The sequence below is a fragment of the Leptodactylus fuscus genome, chromosome 10 (genome assembly GCF_031893055.1).
Source record: "Leptodactylus fuscus isolate aLepFus1 chromosome 10, aLepFus1.hap2, whole genome shotgun sequence".
Taxonomy (NCBI): domain Eukaryota; kingdom Metazoa; phylum Chordata; class Amphibia; order Anura; family Leptodactylidae; genus Leptodactylus; species Leptodactylus fuscus.
In genome coordinates, this window is record NC_134274.1 from 15,543,617 (window position 1) to 15,561,740 (window position 18,124).

At 44.6% G+C, this 18,124-nt stretch overlaps 1 protein-coding gene across 1 annotated transcript in view; it reads left to right on the forward strand.

The window, feature by feature from the left end:
* Positions 1 to 17,074, forward strand: part of PWWP2B (PWWP domain containing 2B) — a 37,196-nt gene extending 20,122 nt beyond the window's left edge. Inside the window, exon 3 of the mRNA XM_075258625.1 lies at positions 16,415 to 17,074. The gene's annotated coding sequence lies outside the window, so the exon portion shown is untranslated. The remainder of the gene's footprint in view (positions 1 to 16,414) is intronic.
* The last annotated feature ends 1,050 nt before the right edge of the window (positions 17,075 to 18,124 follow it).

Below are 18,124 nucleotides of genomic sequence, written 5' to 3' on the forward strand. Positions count from 1 at the left end.
AAGTCATAGGTATGGCATAGCCTGTCTCCATATTCTTCAAGCCATTATATACCTCGGTAAATCTGCCCTAATGTTTTTGTGTACTTGGTACCTGTGAGATAATTCTGTTTGTTTTGCAGCACAGAACAGGTAGGGCGAGATTGGCTGTATAAATATGTTATCGTCTACCCTTGTTGTTATTCCTTTGTAAACCGTGATCTTGAAGATACATAACCTGTGTGTGACGGTTTGTTTTACAGATTGTTTTTGTATGTGGTTTTTATCCCTTAGAGAGGGGCATGTGGTCATCATGAGAGTGTTTATTAGGTGATAAACCCTTGCTAATGTGTCTCTCTGGCTTCATGCACACACCAGTATTTTGGCCTGTATTTGTAAGCCAAAACTAGCAGTGGCATCTACACAGAGGGAAGTAGAACAAAAAGATTTGTCCACTATTTTTTACTTTTTTTCCGCAACCAATCCTGGCTTACAAATATTGATACAGAAAACAGCAGCAAGATAGTGACTTTAATTACCGCATATACTCGAGTATAAGCCGACCCGAATATAAGCAGAGACCCCTAATTTTACCACCAAAAACTGGGAAAACTTATTGACTCGAGTATAAGCCGAGGGGGAAAAATCCACCATTGCACATAAAAAGCCTGGTCATGTGCACTGCAGCTTAGTAACTCCATGGGGATCATAGTAATAGCAGTTAACCCCATCATGTCCCTCACATTAACCCCCTGTGTGCCCTGTGTGGGACATATGGAGGTAATAATTAGGTATCTTCATAATTAAGGTCCTTCATTAGTCCCCTCATGTGTCTCACATATTAGTAAGCCTTATATGGGGCACACGGGTTAATATGAGGGACATGATGGGGTTAACTGTTATTAATGTGAGGCACATGGAGTTACTGAAACTAAATTAATAACCCCAAATACCTGACATTAATAGGCAGAGTAACTAAAGGAAGGTCCCTGTGTGTCACATTACTGGAGCTTCCTCTCCTCCATACTACATTCATCTTCCTTAAGACACAATGAATCCTGGCCACTCATCTGCAGGGGAGATGCTAAATCCTAGTGTGCTAAAGGACCTCTGATGACGTCATGTCATGACCATGTGATTGGACTCTGGTGTGGGCGGAGCTACTAGGATTTAGACTCAACCTTATCTGCAGATGTTACATACCAGTGGCTACAGGACCTTTGATGACATCACAGTCGCGTGACCTCATGACAAGCCAATCACAGAGCAGTAGCTCGTGTATAAGCCGAGGAGAGCTTTTTTAGCATGAACAATGTGCTGAAAAAGTCGGCTTATACTTGAGTATATACAGTATCCCGAATATACTTCATACTTTTCTTTCTTTTGCAAGATTACACTACTGTTTTCTGGTATAAGTTGGGAAATGAAGCTCCTTGGGCCTTCTAGGGGGGATGACTCTTAGGAACCACCCAAACATCTGTACACAACAAATTCCATTGTAAACGAACACAATTGGCACAAAAAATTATACCCCACCTCCAGAGAAATCTGATTGGTTTATCTCCCAGAGAACAAAGAGCTGGGTAGTTGAAATCCAGTTGCCCGATCCTCATCTCCCCTGTCATCAGGAGGGCATCATTCAGATTAGACTGTCGGCCAAAATTGGTGGTTTTGCTTGGCAAGGTAATATATACTTAGATATGGATGATTATGACTTAAATCAAAATCACAATTAATTGGGCGTTTTGGCTCGAATACAATTCATGGCGATTATTTAGGTCATGCCCCCCCTTAAACCTCACCCCTTTTACAGTATGAATACATGTTGGGTGAACCTGCGAGATTTGTTTCATAAAGATTGTGGTCAGTTTTGTTCGGACTGAAGATGGCTGAACAGAAAATGCCACTATATTCTTGGGTCTGTTCAGATTATAATAAGCGGAAGATGACAAAACATAACAACAGTGGTGGCCACATGGTGGCTCAGTGGTTAGCACTCCAGCCTTGCAGCACTGGAGTCCTGGATTCAAATCCTGCCAAGGACAACATCTGCGAGGAGTTTGTATGTCCTTCCCGTGTTTGCGTGGATTTTCTCCCACACACAAAAGACATACTGATATAGGGGGAAAAAAAAACCCGAAACTGCAGATAGAACCTCACAAATTTTGTAGCAACTGACATGAACTATATATATACTTCGTTTTTTGCTCTGATTAACTATACAGCTCTATGTGTACTGCTACTGTAAAGAGCTTTTGTTTCATGTATATTCCAGGAAAAGCACCTAGTGTATGCGACTCATGTATCTATAGGGTTCTGTACACCACACAGAGAGTGTCCTTTTGTCCTCTGATGGCCCGTATACTGTGTACAGTATACTCCAGTGTATGGAATAGCATAGTAGACTACACAATCCCATGTAGTATTATACTACATGGGATTATTATATTGTACTGTGAAATATGTCACAACCTTTCAGCAGAGGCAGATGTGAGGACATCCTCTTGATATCTATACTACCATCCATGTAAGGACTTGCACTTTATGACCCATCCTTATCTCTAGCTATAAGATGGAATTTGATGGCTTCTAGGGAACATTCTTCCATATTACGGCATGTGATTTTTGGGTCCTTCCCAGGGGTTCAAGGCACATTAATGCCATTCTATGTGCCGTCTGTTCCATTTACAGTTGTGAGAATGAAGTTTTAGTTGCTGTTCAGAGATATTTTTCTATATAATTTTTTTTTTTTTTTAATGGAAAAATTCCTCTGAAGGCATACCCAAGTATAATGTATATAAGAGGCCTTGTGCACCTCACCGAGAGCACCATTACAGCGCTAATGTTCATGAGGCGTAACCCGTGAGTAATCTGTCAAAAATGGGGACACGCACTCTCATCTACTTTACTTTTACATTTACTTTGCAAACAGTAATTGGCAGATGAAGAGTCAGTTATCAGGATATCCTCTTCCTTTTGTACACGTATGTGTCATAGAATCCTTTACATGCCCTTTATCTTGTGTTTTTTAAAGGATTTACCGTTGACAGATAATAGAGCAGTGTTTCCTTACAGAATAATATCTGTCCTTAATGAATTGTCTATTGTCTTAGTCCTTACATTTTATGTGCAGGTTCTTTCTTCAGGATTGGAGCCCTGTGACATCGGTGATTTCTTATTGAGTTCATCTAAGTGATCACAGAATTCTTGCCGACAGCACGCGAGCAGTCTTGTGGGGGTTTTTACTCTAAAGTTGCTTCTCCTTTCATGAGGAATTTGTTCCTAAAGGGAACCTGTCAGGACACTAAATTTTTCGGCTTAAGTCACAGGTTATGCCCACATCTCTTTTGGTCACAGAGTCATTTCTTCCTATAGATTTTTATGGTTCTTTGTCACTGTTGTAAAGCGTACTGGCAAAAGCTGCAAAATAATGCTAAGACAAAATAAGATGGATGTACATAAAATGGAAAAATAATCAAATCTAGGAAGTTAAAGCAATTTAGGGAAAAAAAAATGTTTCTTTGGGTGAATTCACACTGAGTAAACGCTAGCTTATTCTGAACGTAAAACACGTTCAGAATAAGCGGCGTCTAAAGCAGCTCCATTCATTTCTATGGGAGCGGGGATACGAGCGCTCCCCATAGAAATGAATGGGCTGCTTCTTTCACTCCGTGCAGTCCCATTGAAGTGAATGGGGAGTGCCGGCGTATACGGCAAGCTCTGCTCATGCCGGAGCGTACACGCCGGCACTCCCCATTCACTTCAATGGGACTGCACGGAGTGAAAGAAGCAGCCCATTCATTTCTATGGGGAGCGCTCGTATGCCGGCTCCCATAGAAATGAATGGAGCTGCTTTAGACGCCGCTTATTCTGAACGTGTTTTACGTTCAGAATAAGCTAGCGTTTACTCAGTGTGAATGCACCCTTTATTTGGTTTTAGGTAGGTGCTATGTACCCTTTAATACCAAACTGCATGGTGTACGTATAACACATTCACTTATGACAATATATAGGATTGCTGCATATTCTGGTACCATTCCCAGAGGAAACTGCTGCACTTTATTAAAATGCTAATTTATATCATTACAATTATTTAACATTATTTTGCTATGGCTTATACTATTTGATTAATTAGTTATATATTTCTATATACAACTTCTCCAAAGGAGAAGCTCAGCTGAAAGACAGCACAAGTGTTTCAGTTTTAATTGTTGGTTATTTCTACATAGAAGAAGGCTACAAAGATGGCCCCGTGTACACAGTCTCCTTTAGGACCCATTGTTATCGTCTTGTGTGAACCCAGAGAGTGGTTAAGTGATGAAAACAGAGGACTCAGCCATTTCTTGTAGTAGGTAGGGTGAGGCCGTTTCTTGCTGATTAGGATGTATAATGTTCCTCCTTAATATTGATTGCGTCCTTGCTCGGTCCCTGGTGGTTTTGATGGCTCGCTCATCAATCATTGTGTTGTGCTGCTCACACAACGTTGCATTTATCTCTTCTCTCTATTCTGTGTCTTAGTGAATTTAATGCCGATGATGTATTCTAGATTGTTGTGTTATGGCTAATTTGCTTTGTGTAGTGTGTTTTTTTTTTCGTGTGGGTGTGTACAGAGTTACAGTTAGTTGGAGAGTAAGCAGCGTGGTGTGTGTGTGTTTAGTACAGTGTGTGTCTTAGGTTGTATTTGTGTATTTATAGTTTGACTAGTCATATGCTGAGAGGCCTACAGTCACTGGGGCATGTATTGGTTTCTGTAAATCGGTTGTTTGTGTCATTTGGTGACTAATTCCAGCCATCACCATGCCTATCAGTGTTTATGTCTAGATTTCTGCAGGTAATACTTCCTGCTGCTTCTCACTTTTATAGTCTGCCTTAAAATAAGGCCTCCTGCACACAAGTATATTATGGCTACCTGCAAGATAAATGCATATGGCCGTGACTTTGTCTGCGGGTTGGTGATGGCGCTGAGCCGCTTATATTTAGCCAATTGCTGTTGCGGATGATTGGCCTGCTCCCGCGTCTCGGCTCTGCTACATCGCAGCATATGCGCAGCATACCCAGCTGTATGTACATCTCTGCATATGGAGAGCGTACTCAGCTGTGCTACAGCGCTGCTTAAGCTCTGCTACATCTGGCCATTTGGATTATAGGGGTGTTCTTATGTCAGTGTGTGAGCAGCTTCTGTGTTACAAAGGGCTGAATGGATGTTGCTGAAATGTGCCAAAGTTCAAGCAGCCTGCTCCCGCGTCTTGGCTCTGCTACATCACTGCATATGTGTAGGATACCCAGCTGTATGTACATGTTTGCATGTGGAGAGCCTACAGAGGTGTGCTACGGTGCTGCCTAAACTCTGCTGAAACGGGCAATTTTTAGAAAGGAGCAAAAACTTAATACAGTATTCTATGAAATGTATTAATGACACAAATTACTGGCAGAAAAATAAAAATCCTAAAGCAAGTGATGTCAGCGCCCAGTAAGGGTTGGAGGGCATCTTTAGACTTAAGACCACACGTGTTGGGATGCAGCAAAAAAGCGCTGTGGGGAAAAAAAACATGTATTTTTTCCCTGCAGTGCTTTTTGCTTTTACTATACCTGTAGGGAAACCACCTGTGTTTCTGTAGGTATACTTAACATGGTGTGATTTCCAAAACTGCAATGTTTTTGGAAAATTGCAGTGTAACCACTGCACATATGTTTCTGCATTGTGTATATGAGAGTTGCGAAAATCCCATCTACTTTCCAGGGACTGTAAAATGCTGCAAACTGTCCAGGTGTCTAATGAACATTTGGTCACTGCTGCCACAGCTGCTCAGCGAGTGTGCCGGGTGTTTGACCCCTGCCGATCTGATGATGGTGATGGCCTATCTGTCCACAGTATAAGAATGCAGCAACGTTTCAGGGAAGATTGTCCTTTACCAGGCTAAACTGGTGGACCGTGTCAGGAGAAAGTTGCAAAACTATATCTATAACTCAAATTTTTATTGAAAATTTTTTTAAACAATAAGAAAAGAAAAAACAATTACAAGTTACAAGGCGAACACCCGCCCTGTGAACAGAAAAAGCACACAGTGCAACACAAAATACAATCAGAAGAATAAAATAAAAAAATAAAAAAATAAAAAAAAAAATTAAAGACAAAGAAAGCAACATAGAAAAAAAAGAAAGAGGAAAAAAAGGGGGGGGGGGAGGGAGGGGTTAGTGGGACAGATGAGTGGGGGAGAGGACTAAATGTGGGGGGTGAAAGGGTAGGTAGGGGTGAGTGTGAGCAGTCAGGAAACCAGTGAGAGCGCTCGCCAGGTCATCCATACCACAGCCAGTTGGGAAGGGCTCGGGAGCAACCACTGGTCAAATACCTGAGACGAACAACAAGAGTATCAATCAGAGGAGGGGTCAGAGCCCAGGAGCGTCCGGTACTCTGCAGACTGTTGAAACCTGAACCAGTAGAACCAGGTTTTGATGTACGCCTCAGTCGTGCCATGCAGGAAAGACGTGAGATTTTCCATGCGCATTATCTCGTTGACCTTCGAAATCCAGAGGGAGAGAGGAGGAGGATCCACTCGTTTCCAAAAAAGGGGGATACAAGCCCGGGCAGCGAGGATCAGGAATCTAAGTAGGGAACGCTTAAAGACCTTTACAGAAGACTCACAATGATTAAGGAGGAACAGGGCAGGGCCCAAATGGTGAGAAGTTTCAGTAAGCTGGAGGGTTATCCGCTTGACCCCCTCCCAGAAGGACGAAAGGGCAGGACAGGACCAAAAAATGTGTAGCAGCGTGCCTTCCTCGTCGCCACAGCGCCAACATAATGGGGAGACCTGAGGAAACATAGCATGGAGTCTCGTAGGAACCCTATACCATCGGGACAAGATTTTGTAGCTGGCCTCCTGGTGGCGAGAGCCGATGGAAGCAGTATGAGAAAGGCGAAAAATGCGCCTACGCTGTTCCTGAGAGAGGGAAAGGGATAAGTCAGATTCCCATTTCAACAAGAACGGCGGAACAAAGTCCTCCGGAGGTTCAACCAGGATCCGGTAAGTGAGCGAGAGGGAGTGGCGAAGGGGGCCAGCACCAACAAAAATCTTCTCCAAGGGGGTAGGTTCGACGCGGAACTCTGCAGGAGCAGGGAGAGAATGTAAAAAGTGACGAAGTTGCATCCCCCGCCAAGCGTCCAAAGGGGGCAGCTCAGGAGGGGCCTGGGAATTCAGAAGTGTAGTCCATCCCCCAGCGTCCTGGAAGTGACAGGCACGGAAAATCCCATGACGGCGCCAATTACGAAAAACTCGGTCAAACATTCCAGGTGGAAAGGCAGGATTGCCCAGCACTGGGAAAAGAGCGGAATCCTTAGGGAGGAGAGTGGAGCGAACAAGGCCCCTGGAGCAAATCCGAAGCGTGGGACCAAGGGTAGGGTGAGAAAAGAGAGATGACAATGAGGAGGAGTCCAACCATGGGGCAACCTGCAAAGGGATCGGAGAGAATGCCTGTTCGATGTAGACCCAAGGTTTAGAAACAGCATGCCTACACCAGTCCACGACACGAGTCAGGTGGGTAGCCAAGTAATAGGACTTCAGGTCCGGAAGCGATAAACCACCGCAACTCTTGGGACGAAAGAGAAAAGCCTTGCTCACTCGGGCGGGTCTGCCCGACCAGATGAACTTCAGTTGGACGGAAGTGAGGGATCTAAGAAAAGACAGAGGGATGTGAATGGGAAGCGCCTGCATCAAGTAGAGAAGACGAGTGAGAATGTTCATTTTAAAAATCGCGCATCTCCCGAACCAAGTAAAGGCTCCAGCGGACCATCGAGTACAATCAGCCCTGATAGACGCCAGAAGTGGGGGGAAGTTGCAACAAAAGAGATCTTTCGGGTCCGGAGTAAGATAAACCCCCAAATATTTGAGAGAAGTGGGGGCCCAATGAAAAGGGAAAGATTGACTCAAGGAGGTGGCCGCCGAGGAGGAAAGGGTCACATTAAGGGCTTCTGATTTCGAAAAGTTGATTTTAAAATTCGAAAGGGTCGAGTAAACCTGAAAGGCAGACATCAGAGCTGGAAGAGAAACATGAGGGGAGGAAAGAAAAAATAGCAAGTCGTCTGCATAAGCCGCCACTTTGTATAAACAGGAAGAATGAGCAGCGCCTGAGATGTTCGGGTCGGCTCGAACCTGGCGGAGGAAGGGTTCAAGAGTCAGGACGAAAATGAGAGGCGAGAGGGGGCATCCTTGCCTAGTGCCATTTCGGATAGGGAAGGACTGGGACAATAAACCGTTCACCCTAACCATCGCTGTAGGGAGAGAGTATAGAGCCATGATCCAACTCATCATGCGATTTCCAAGGCCAATATGTAACAGGGTCTCTTCCATGAACCGCCAGTTGACCCTGTCGAAGGCTTTCTCAGCGTCAGTTGAAAGAAGCATGAGAGGAGAGCCCGATTGTTTAGCCCCATACATGAGGTTGATAGCTTTGGTAGTATTATCTCGAGCCTCACGGCCGGGTAAAAATCCAGCTTGATCCGCGTGAACAATATTTCCTAACAAGGGCGATAAACGCGTCGCAAGGATCTTGGCTAAAATTTTTAGGTCAACATTGATTAGCGAAATGGGGCGGTAGTTAGAGCACAGAAGAGGGTCCTTTCCGGGTTTGGGGATAACCGCTATGTGAGCACACAGGGAGTCACGACAAAGGGCCGAGCCATCGGTGAGAGAATTGAAAACTTTCAACAGTCTGGGGCGGAGTTCAGGGCCAAGTTTCTTATAGTATACCAAGGTAAGGCCGTCTGGGCCTGGGGCCTTACCCGTTGCCATACTGGAGATAGCTAAAGAAATTTCCTCTTCAACAATAGGAGATTCCAAGGCCGTCAATTCCTCTAGAGACAACGACGGGAGACCAGAGGAGGAGAGATAAGAACGAATGCGATCTCGGAACTCCGCTTCAGGGAGAGGAGAAGGGCCAGAGTTTACAGAATACAAAGAGGCATAGTAGTCCCGAAAGGCAGCTGCAATATCAAGGGGCATGTGTAATCGAGTACCCTGGGTGGAATTGATGCATGGAACGTAGGTGGAGGACTGCTGAACCCGAAGGGCCCTAGCTAGTGAACGCCCGCTCTTATTTCCAAACTCATAAAAATGACGTCTGCATTTAGCTAGAGTACCCTTCACCCTATCAGTGACGAGCGTACGCAATTCCTCTCGGGCGCTGGCAAGCTGGGAATAAACATCAGGAGTGATTTGGCGTTTATGAAGAAGTTCCAATGAGCGGATCCGCTGCAGCAGAGATTCAATACAAGCCCGGCGTTCCTTGTTTAAGCGGGAACCATGTTGCAACAGGATACCCCGGATAAAACATTTGTGAGCCTCCCACACCATTGGAGGAGCAATCCCCGACAATTCCTCCCTCTCAAAGTATTCCCCCAAACGGGTCTTAATGTCATCCAGGATGGTTACGTCATCAAGAAGTGATGCGTTAAGTTTCCACTGACGCTGGAAGGGAATAGGAGAGGACAAGGAAACAGACAAAGTAACCAAAGCATGGTCGGAGAAAGTAATGTTATCGACTTCCGCAGCCAACAAAGAGTGGAGATGTTGGTGACGGATAAAGAGGTAGTCGATACGAGAATATCGGTGATGGACCGGAGAGTAATAGGAGTAATCCCTATCCAATGGGTGGAGTAACCTCCAGGAGTCCACAAGCTGGTGGGAATGAAGGTCCCTCTTAATCCTCCTGATGAGCGAGTAAGGGTGAGAAGAGACGCCAGCAGAAGAGTCCAATGAAGGGTCTAGGACCAGATTAAGATCACCCCCCGCCACCAGGAAGCCCTCCACAAAGCCGTCCAACAGCCCTAAGTAAGAACTAAGGGCACGACCCTGTCCCGAGTTAGGCAAATACAAAGAGGCAAGAGTAAAAAGCTGAGAGGAGATACGACCCTTGACCATAACAAGTCTCCCCTCAGAATCAGTGCGAGTCTCCAAATGTTCCCAAGGCAGGGAGCGAGAAATCAAGATACTAGTCCCTCTGGATTTCGGATCAGGAGAGGAGCTATGATATGCATGAGGAAACCAAGCATTAGTCAACTTGTATGGCTTGGTAGAGCAATGGTGAGTTTCCTGCAAAAACACAACATGAAGGCGCTTACCTTTGAGCAGATTGAAGAGTACGGAGCGCTTCTCTGGACTATGAAGGCCTCTCACATTGAGGGAGCCCACAGCGATGGAGGAAAGGCGATCAAGCGGAGGCATGGAGGGAGACGGGCTTTCCCAGCTCACACCCTAGGAGCAGAGGGGAAAAAAAAAAAAAAAAGGGGGGGAAAGGGGGGAGGGAGGGGAGAGGGCGAAGAATTGAAGAGGGTAAAGGGGAGGGAAAGAAAAAAAAAAGAGAGAAAAGTAACAGAGTAGAGGAAGGAGAGCAGTAAAGAATGAGGGGGGGGGGGGGGAGAAAGGAAAGGGAAAAAGAACCAAGAGTAGAACAAATCTAACTACCCCTAGACAAATGGGCCAGGGGCACAACAACAGACAGGAAGGAGTGAGGGAGTAAGAAAAGATGGGGGGAGAAGTGGGCCCGCAAGCACCACGAGTGTACCTGGTAAGGAAGACCCTATGCCCCCACCCCCAACAAAGTGTAAAGGGATAGGAAGCACAGGGCTACAAACTGACTCTAAGGTCCAAATAACAACATTGTATAAAAACACAGCAATACCAACAACAAGGGCCATCTATAAAGCCCAGCAGGAACAGGATCAAGAGGAACAGAGTAGTCACAGAACAAAATAAAATAAACATAGTGAAAATGTCCACCAACCGCGAAACAAGTCCAAGACCACTCAACATAAAAGGATATTAACACTGTCCTGTGGGCAGATCAAAGACCGGCGGTATGAGGGCTCATGCTTCAATGGGAAGCTGAGCTGAGAGATCTGGTTGGCGGAGTGGAGACCCAGGCGGATCCGGTATTGGAAGACGTCGTGGAGATGAGTTTCGCCGAGGTCTCTCTCTGGAAGCAGCCGAAGAAGAACGCCTGGAACCGCGGCCGCGCCTGGGTATAGTAGGGCGGGAGGAATCCAGAGCAAGCCAGTTCGGGACTGAGACAGGGCGCACATCCAGGGAGGCAAACAAATCAGGCAAGTCCGCCGGGGAACGGACAACAATCGAAGACGAGCCAACACGAACAATCAAATGGAAGGGATGACCCCACCTATAGGAACCTCCACAGTCCTTAATCAGAGTCAACACCGGCTGAAGGGCACGGCGCATAGCCAATGTGCGGGATGAGACGTCAGGATAGAGCTTGACAGAGGTATTCTCAAAAGGCACCGATCCCATATCCCAGGCACACCTCAGGATGTGTTCCTTGTCCGTGAAGTAATGTAGTCTACACAGAACGTCTCTAGGATTAGCAGGGTCAAGCGGGCCAGAACGTTGGACTCTATGCACACGGTCCATCATGAAGGTAGCATCCAGCGGGCGTTGAGTCGCCATATTGAAAATGGTATTAATACGGCTGATCAGATCATCCTGAGGGCCTTTTTCTGGCACTCCTCGTAATCGAATATTATTTCTGCGACCCCGGTTCTCCTGGGCATCCAGGAGCAAGGCAATTTGTTGAAGGCGGGCCTCAGAGTGGGTTTGATTGCTCTCCACTGCAGACAGGCGTTGTTCCAAAGAGGACAGTGTTTGATCAGTAGCGTCAGCCCTAGTAGTAAGTTGAGACACATCAGACTGGATCGCACCGAGGGCCTGTGCCTGGGATTGTTCCATTCGGGAAACTACAGCATCCAGGTCCTGTTTAGTGGGCAGAGCTTGAATAAGGTCCCGAAGTAGCTGAAAGTCCGCAGAGGCAATATGGGCTGCCGAGCAGGGCAGGGAGGCCGAATCCATGGATTGCACGTCATGTCCAGGGAGGGTGGCAGACAGTGAAGGAGGTGGCTGCGATTGGCGAAGCGGAGGAGATGGAGGAGCCATGTCATCAGTGCCAGACCCAGTAGCCGAGGTTCCAGATCGGGACAGGAAGGTAGAAATTGACGGTGAGTGAGTAAGAGAGCGACTCGGCGTGCGGGAAGGAGCAGTAGAGGTGTTAGGACGTCTTCTGGACATATCACAATGAGAAGCGACCATAGAAAGTAAGGAAGGTACACTCGCAGTATCACCAGGCCTTACATGAGGCGGTCACACAGTTTCATAATCAAACCTGGTACCCATGAGGTGCAAAAGGAGCAATGGGAGAAGTGCTAGTTCCGTGGGGATATACTGCAGAACGTGGAACACACAGCAAGTGGAGGAAGGTGAGGAGCCCCCCCTGATGGTGGAGTAGGGGCTCAGCACTCCCTTCACACCACTGCAGTGCACGACAACAACAAAAAAAAAAAAAAAATTCCCTGCTAGAAAGGTCTCTGAAGAGGGTAAGAAAGTCCAAAAAACAGCAGGGAGTACTCACAGAGTTAGCAGAATGTCCCAGCAGAAAGTGTCAGGATGGGAGCCAAACAGCAGGGGGGGGTGAGGTGTCTCCACTTCAGGCCGCAAAACTATATCTGACAGTCTAGGGCAAAGTCTTATCTCCTGTGTTTCCTTAGTCTAAATCTTCATACAAACGCCATGGATCAGTTATACCAGTATACGGCATTGTGTAAATTTCTTGCTGACTTAATTTTGCATACCTGGTATGGTCTATGGCTTATTTACGTTTTGTACAGCCCGTGAACCCGAACATTTCCCTGAACTCTGACTATACAACCTCATGTGATGACTTTTATTGCTTGTTGCATTCTTTTTCATTGTCATCACACAGGAATCTTGAATGATGATGCCATGTGTCACGTTTGGGTGGTGGCAGCTTGCAGTCTTTCTTTTCTATGTATGGATAAAAAGGGCTTTCATGTGACTACTAGTATTAAACACGTGTTTAATGGGGTTTTCTGTTTCCTAATACGTTCCATACTTTTCAGGTTTGTGGGGTCTCCGATGTTGAATAGGAGCAGAGTTCATTTTGCTTTCTGTCCACGGCAGCAGTAAATTCTGGTGCCTGGAACAGCTGATCTGTGCTGGTCCTGTGGATAGGTCATCAAAATGAAACATGCTTAATGCTAGGTTCACAATTGCGTTCACAGCAGTGAAGTAATAGTGTAAATAGGACATATGGGAAGGGATTGTCATAAGTAAATGGCACCTTCAAATTCCCACAAATAATTGAGCAACCTTGTAAATGGAATCAGTTTGGGCTAGTATATTAGGCTAGAGCTTTCATGCTTTGGCTTTGTGGCATTTTTGCTGTAGTTTGTGTGAAATTAGATTTTGCAGTCATTTATTTGAAGGGGTTAGGGTAAAAACACAGCGAGGCAGTGGCCACAATCTGGGCCGCCTGTGCTTTCTGTTGAGTCAGTGATTTATTGATTACTGCCTGTAACTTGTTACCGGCAGCATGGCAGCCGATGAAACCTCACTGCCAGTAACAAGTCACAGAATCAATCAATCTTCACTGTGTTATGTAAAGACATCAGCGGCCTGGTCCTGAGTGCGGCTGAAGCGTTTGTCTTTACTCCAGATTATTAAAATTGATGGCTTATTCTTGAGACCGTTATTTTACGATAGTTGGGGGTCATTCTATTACCCACCTGCTGAACAGCTGGGATGAAGGGGCCGCAGAGCTCACACAAATGCTATTCCGCTCCTACTTGGCTATTTGATGGGGCCGCAGCTTGTGCAAGAACCGTGGCTGCTTCATTGTTTACCTTGGTTGCCAGGCGTGGTTTTATTTACTTGCCGTATTTTTCTTGGCCTGATTATTGTAGCATTGTGCCATTCAAGTCAATGGGGAAAAATCTGCAATAATGAGAACGACCACTAAAAAAAATAGAACGTTTTGAGTACAGACCACGCTGGCCAGCACCACTAAGACTTGGATATATGAATCTATTACCTAGGATATAAGCACCGCCATCCTCCAGAGTGCACACTCACTATTACCACCAATCATCTACTACTGATGGAATGGCGTGGATGGAAAGAGTCAAACCCCCTACAAACTAAAATTGAGGATGATCATCAATTTTGAACATGGGAAGAATATGCAAACCTGACTTCGTTGATGTAATTAGGAAGCCAGTGCCTCAGGCGTGCACACCAATAGAGGGCGCTCACTGAGAATGTTCAAGTCTATCTTCCATGATGTAATTAGGAAGACGGAGCCTCAGTCAAGCAAACCAATAGAGGGCGCTCCCTTTAACATCATGCCGACCTTCTCAGAGGCCTTTGTTTGCAATGATATTGGGATTTTACCAGGTAGTCCCTCAGCCAAGGACAGCTGTTTCGATGTATTTGCATCTCATCAGCTTGGTGCAGAGAGGACTGACCTGGCCGAGGTGAGAGGCTTAGACAGGGTTGAGGGGATATCGTCACTCCATAGGGAGAGAACCACCGTTTAGGTGTGCGGAGTCTCATTAAGCCATGAGCGCTCCACTATGCAAAGGAACATGGGAAGAATATGCAAATCTGACTTCCATGATGAAATTAGGAAGACAGAGCCTCAGTCAAGCAAACCAATAGAGGGCGCTCCCTGCTTTTTCACCTTTGAATTGCAGCCATATAGCTTTTTTTTATGTACCCACTGTATGTAAATATAACTTAGCAGCTTGTCCAGTTTCCTCAGTTCTCTATGCTGTACTACTTTGGAAGACTGTCCCAACTTGTATGGTTTTTAGAGGTTTCCCTGCTATTAAGAGATAAGGCAGAGAATGCTTTATCTGCATTATATGTTCCTAAATTATGATCATGAGTTATTACAGTTGTTATACATGACTGTGGGGCATTTATTCCAACCATTTTCCAATGTCCTACATAACCTCCACTGTGTTCTCCATAGGTTAGGTCTATGTTACATAGTTACGTAGTAGATGAGGTTGGATGAAGACATTAGTCCATCAAGTCCAACCAGTGCATGGCTCGGTAAAACCAGCAGTGCATCAGCCGTGATTTTCACTGATCCATATATTGAAAAGTATGGACCCAACCGCGACGTGGACATATTTTGTGGCTCTTCATTATGAGCCCATAGAAACGAATGTGTTCATGCTTTCACCCGCCATTGTGTATACAGTACAGTTGTGTGCAAATAGATCCAGAAATCTTCATACCTACTCTTCAAGTGTTGATAAATGTTCTGAGTAAAAATGACAAAAAGCCCCAAAAACATTTCTATAGTCCAGGGCTTAAGGGCCCACATTGCGAAAACACCTAGTTTTCTCTGTGGCAAAAAAAAATTCCCCAAAAACGTTTTGTTGTTCAGTACCTGCCAAGTGGATAAGATTCTAGTCAATCCCATCTATACGTTGCAGAAAAAGATCTTCAGAGGAAATGCTGCGCTTTCAAAATCTGTTGCGTTTTTGTAAATTGCAGCGTATCAATTATACCTATGGAAATTCTGGATTTTTCAATGTAGGTATAATGGGGGCAGAAAGTCCGCAGATAAAAAACTTTGCATGCTTTCTGTGAAAATCATGTGATCCGCCATGTTTTTTTCGGTAAGGTTTTTTGGTTGGGGCTCGTTTTGTGGGTTCTGAGAGTGAAGGGGTTTTCCAATTTCAGACAAATATTGAAACACAAAATGTTGTTTTCTACAATGGAAAGCTATGCAATTTTCCAACATCCTTCTGTGGCATTCTTCATGGTTTTCTAGATCTCTGCCTGCTGTCATTCATTCTGCTTGCCTCCATGGTCATGTGTTGAACACACGAGTACACCGCTTGTTAGTCACGCCACAGTAATCTGACATGTTTTTTTACCAATTTGTGTACATTAGAGATGAGTGAGTAGCATTCAATCGAATACCTCGCAGCCATAGGAATGTGTGTAAGCAGCCGAACACAAAGGGGTTAAACACATCGAATATTCGTTGCACTTAACCCCTTGGTGTTTGGCCGCTTACACGCATTCCTATGGCGGCGAGGTATTCGATCGAATACTACTTGCTCATCTGTAACGTACATGTGTCCTTCACATGATCTTAGGCTGATTCTTATCTACTAGAAGTAAGCTGAATGGATGACAGCGAACGGAGATCTATAAAACCATGAAGAATGGATAAAGAAAGTATACTAGAAAATGTTACTTTTCATTACACAAACTTCTATCTGTATATCTTTCTGAAACTGGACATCCCCTTTAAGCAATCCTACACTTTTCACAACCCCCTATAGTGTTTGGATGTGTATATCCACCCTTATACACATGTCTTTAGTTAAATCCAGCCTTGTCCATAAAAGTATTTATGTAATTGCTTATGATGGCGTATCGTGTGGCCTGATGAAGGAGCAGACTTCTGTTGAAAAGTGAACATACTGTAGGCCTTTCCTTGACATTGTTCCCTGGGGTGTAGACATTGATTTGTTTTGACATGTATCGTTGGTTTTGTCTTACTGTGATAGTTAATGCATGACCACATATATATTACCTATGTTTCCCTTCCTTTTTAGATAAGAGGATCAGAACACAGCTGTTCTAGAGTTTCACTATGCCTATAAACATCCCGTCAAGCTCCCCTGGAGACTCCTGCAGTGGCTACGCATCTGACAGCAAGATGAGTCTTCTGGTCATCTGTGAAGGATGGTCGTCGTCACCTGGACATCGACATCAAAGAGCTGACCTACAGAGTGCTCAAGGACATCCAACCACGAATAAACCTGCTCTGTTACTTTATAGTAGGGGTATAGGAACAGCAAACCATCACAAACTTAATTTATTACAAATTCTACTTTTTTTTTTTGTTTAAACTACAAAAAAAAATAATGAATCTTGCTGCTGCTTAGTTTACAGGTAATAGACTAAAGCTATGAAACCTAACACTAGAAGACAGACATATGTAATCAACGCCTAAAAAAACAAAAAAAAACCTTAAAATCTCTCAATTAGCAACATGATGTAAATGGTTTCAGCTTGTCATCAATGAATAACACCAGTATGTTTTGTTTTGTTTTCTGCACAAAATGTTTCTTTTCTGAAATCTCTACCAAAGGAAACTGTAGTTTCAACTAGTAAAATAAGTATTTATTTAAGAAACCGCTTTAGGGATATATTTTTTTTTTTTTTAATTTCTAAATCCTAATGTGAATTTCATGTATTCACTAATGTACATGAACCTTTTGCAAACTTTGTTGGTTGATTTTATCCCAAACTTAGTAAAAACAATTTTATTTTTCAAAGCGATTTACTTTTGTATATTATTTCTAGTCTATAGAAATGACAGGACCACTTCCACTTACTTTATGCTGTATGATATGCTGCCTACAGATGTAGTGAACACTGGATTTGAAGCCTGAATGCTCGCTGGTAAGTCTAAGTCTATCGCAGTAAGGCTCCATTCTCACAGATCCCATTGGTTTCAATGGATTACACGTGTAAGCCGGCACCCATTGAAATCAATGGGATCTGTTTTGAAGCGCCGCTCTCTGACACGTGTATACGTGTCTAAATGAACGGCGCGTTACTTCGTGAGAGTGAAGCCTAAGGCTGGGGGATGTCACGTGGGGCCCCAGCCTAAGACTGGTTTTGTAAGGCTACGTTTACACTGTCATGTGATCAGAACAACAGACTGAAAAATTGACAAAATAATGGATGCAGACAGAACACCTTTGGTTTGCATCAGTCATCATTGACTAATGTTCAAAAAACCCAAAAAAACTTGGAACTTCAGTTTTCCATGTAAGATAAAGTTTTTTGTATATGTTTTTGCACGTAAGAAAGTTTCCATCTTTTAATTTGAGGGTCAATAAGGACTGATAGAAACAGAAGGTGCTCAATCTAAATCCCGTGTGCCCTTCACTCCAACAGTACTAACCAGATGCCAGTCACAGGTAACACAGGAACAATCCTTACCTTTTACATCCAGTGCCTAAGAGGTGACATTTCTTTGGATTGCAGACAGACTCATACTGGAGAAGACGAGGAAAGAGTCTAAGGCTGTATTCACACAGAGTAACGCCAGCCGTTTTTTGTGTGCTTTTTGCAAATAGCGCCGCGTTAACGCCGCGTAGCGCCGCACTATTTAGCGGTGGCATTGCCCGGCGTTAACGCGGCGTATACGCGGCATTAACGCCGCGCTATGTGCAAAAAGCACACAAAAAACGGCTGGCGTTACTCTGTGTGAATACAGCCTAACACTTGAATCCCCCATGACTCGCTTGTGA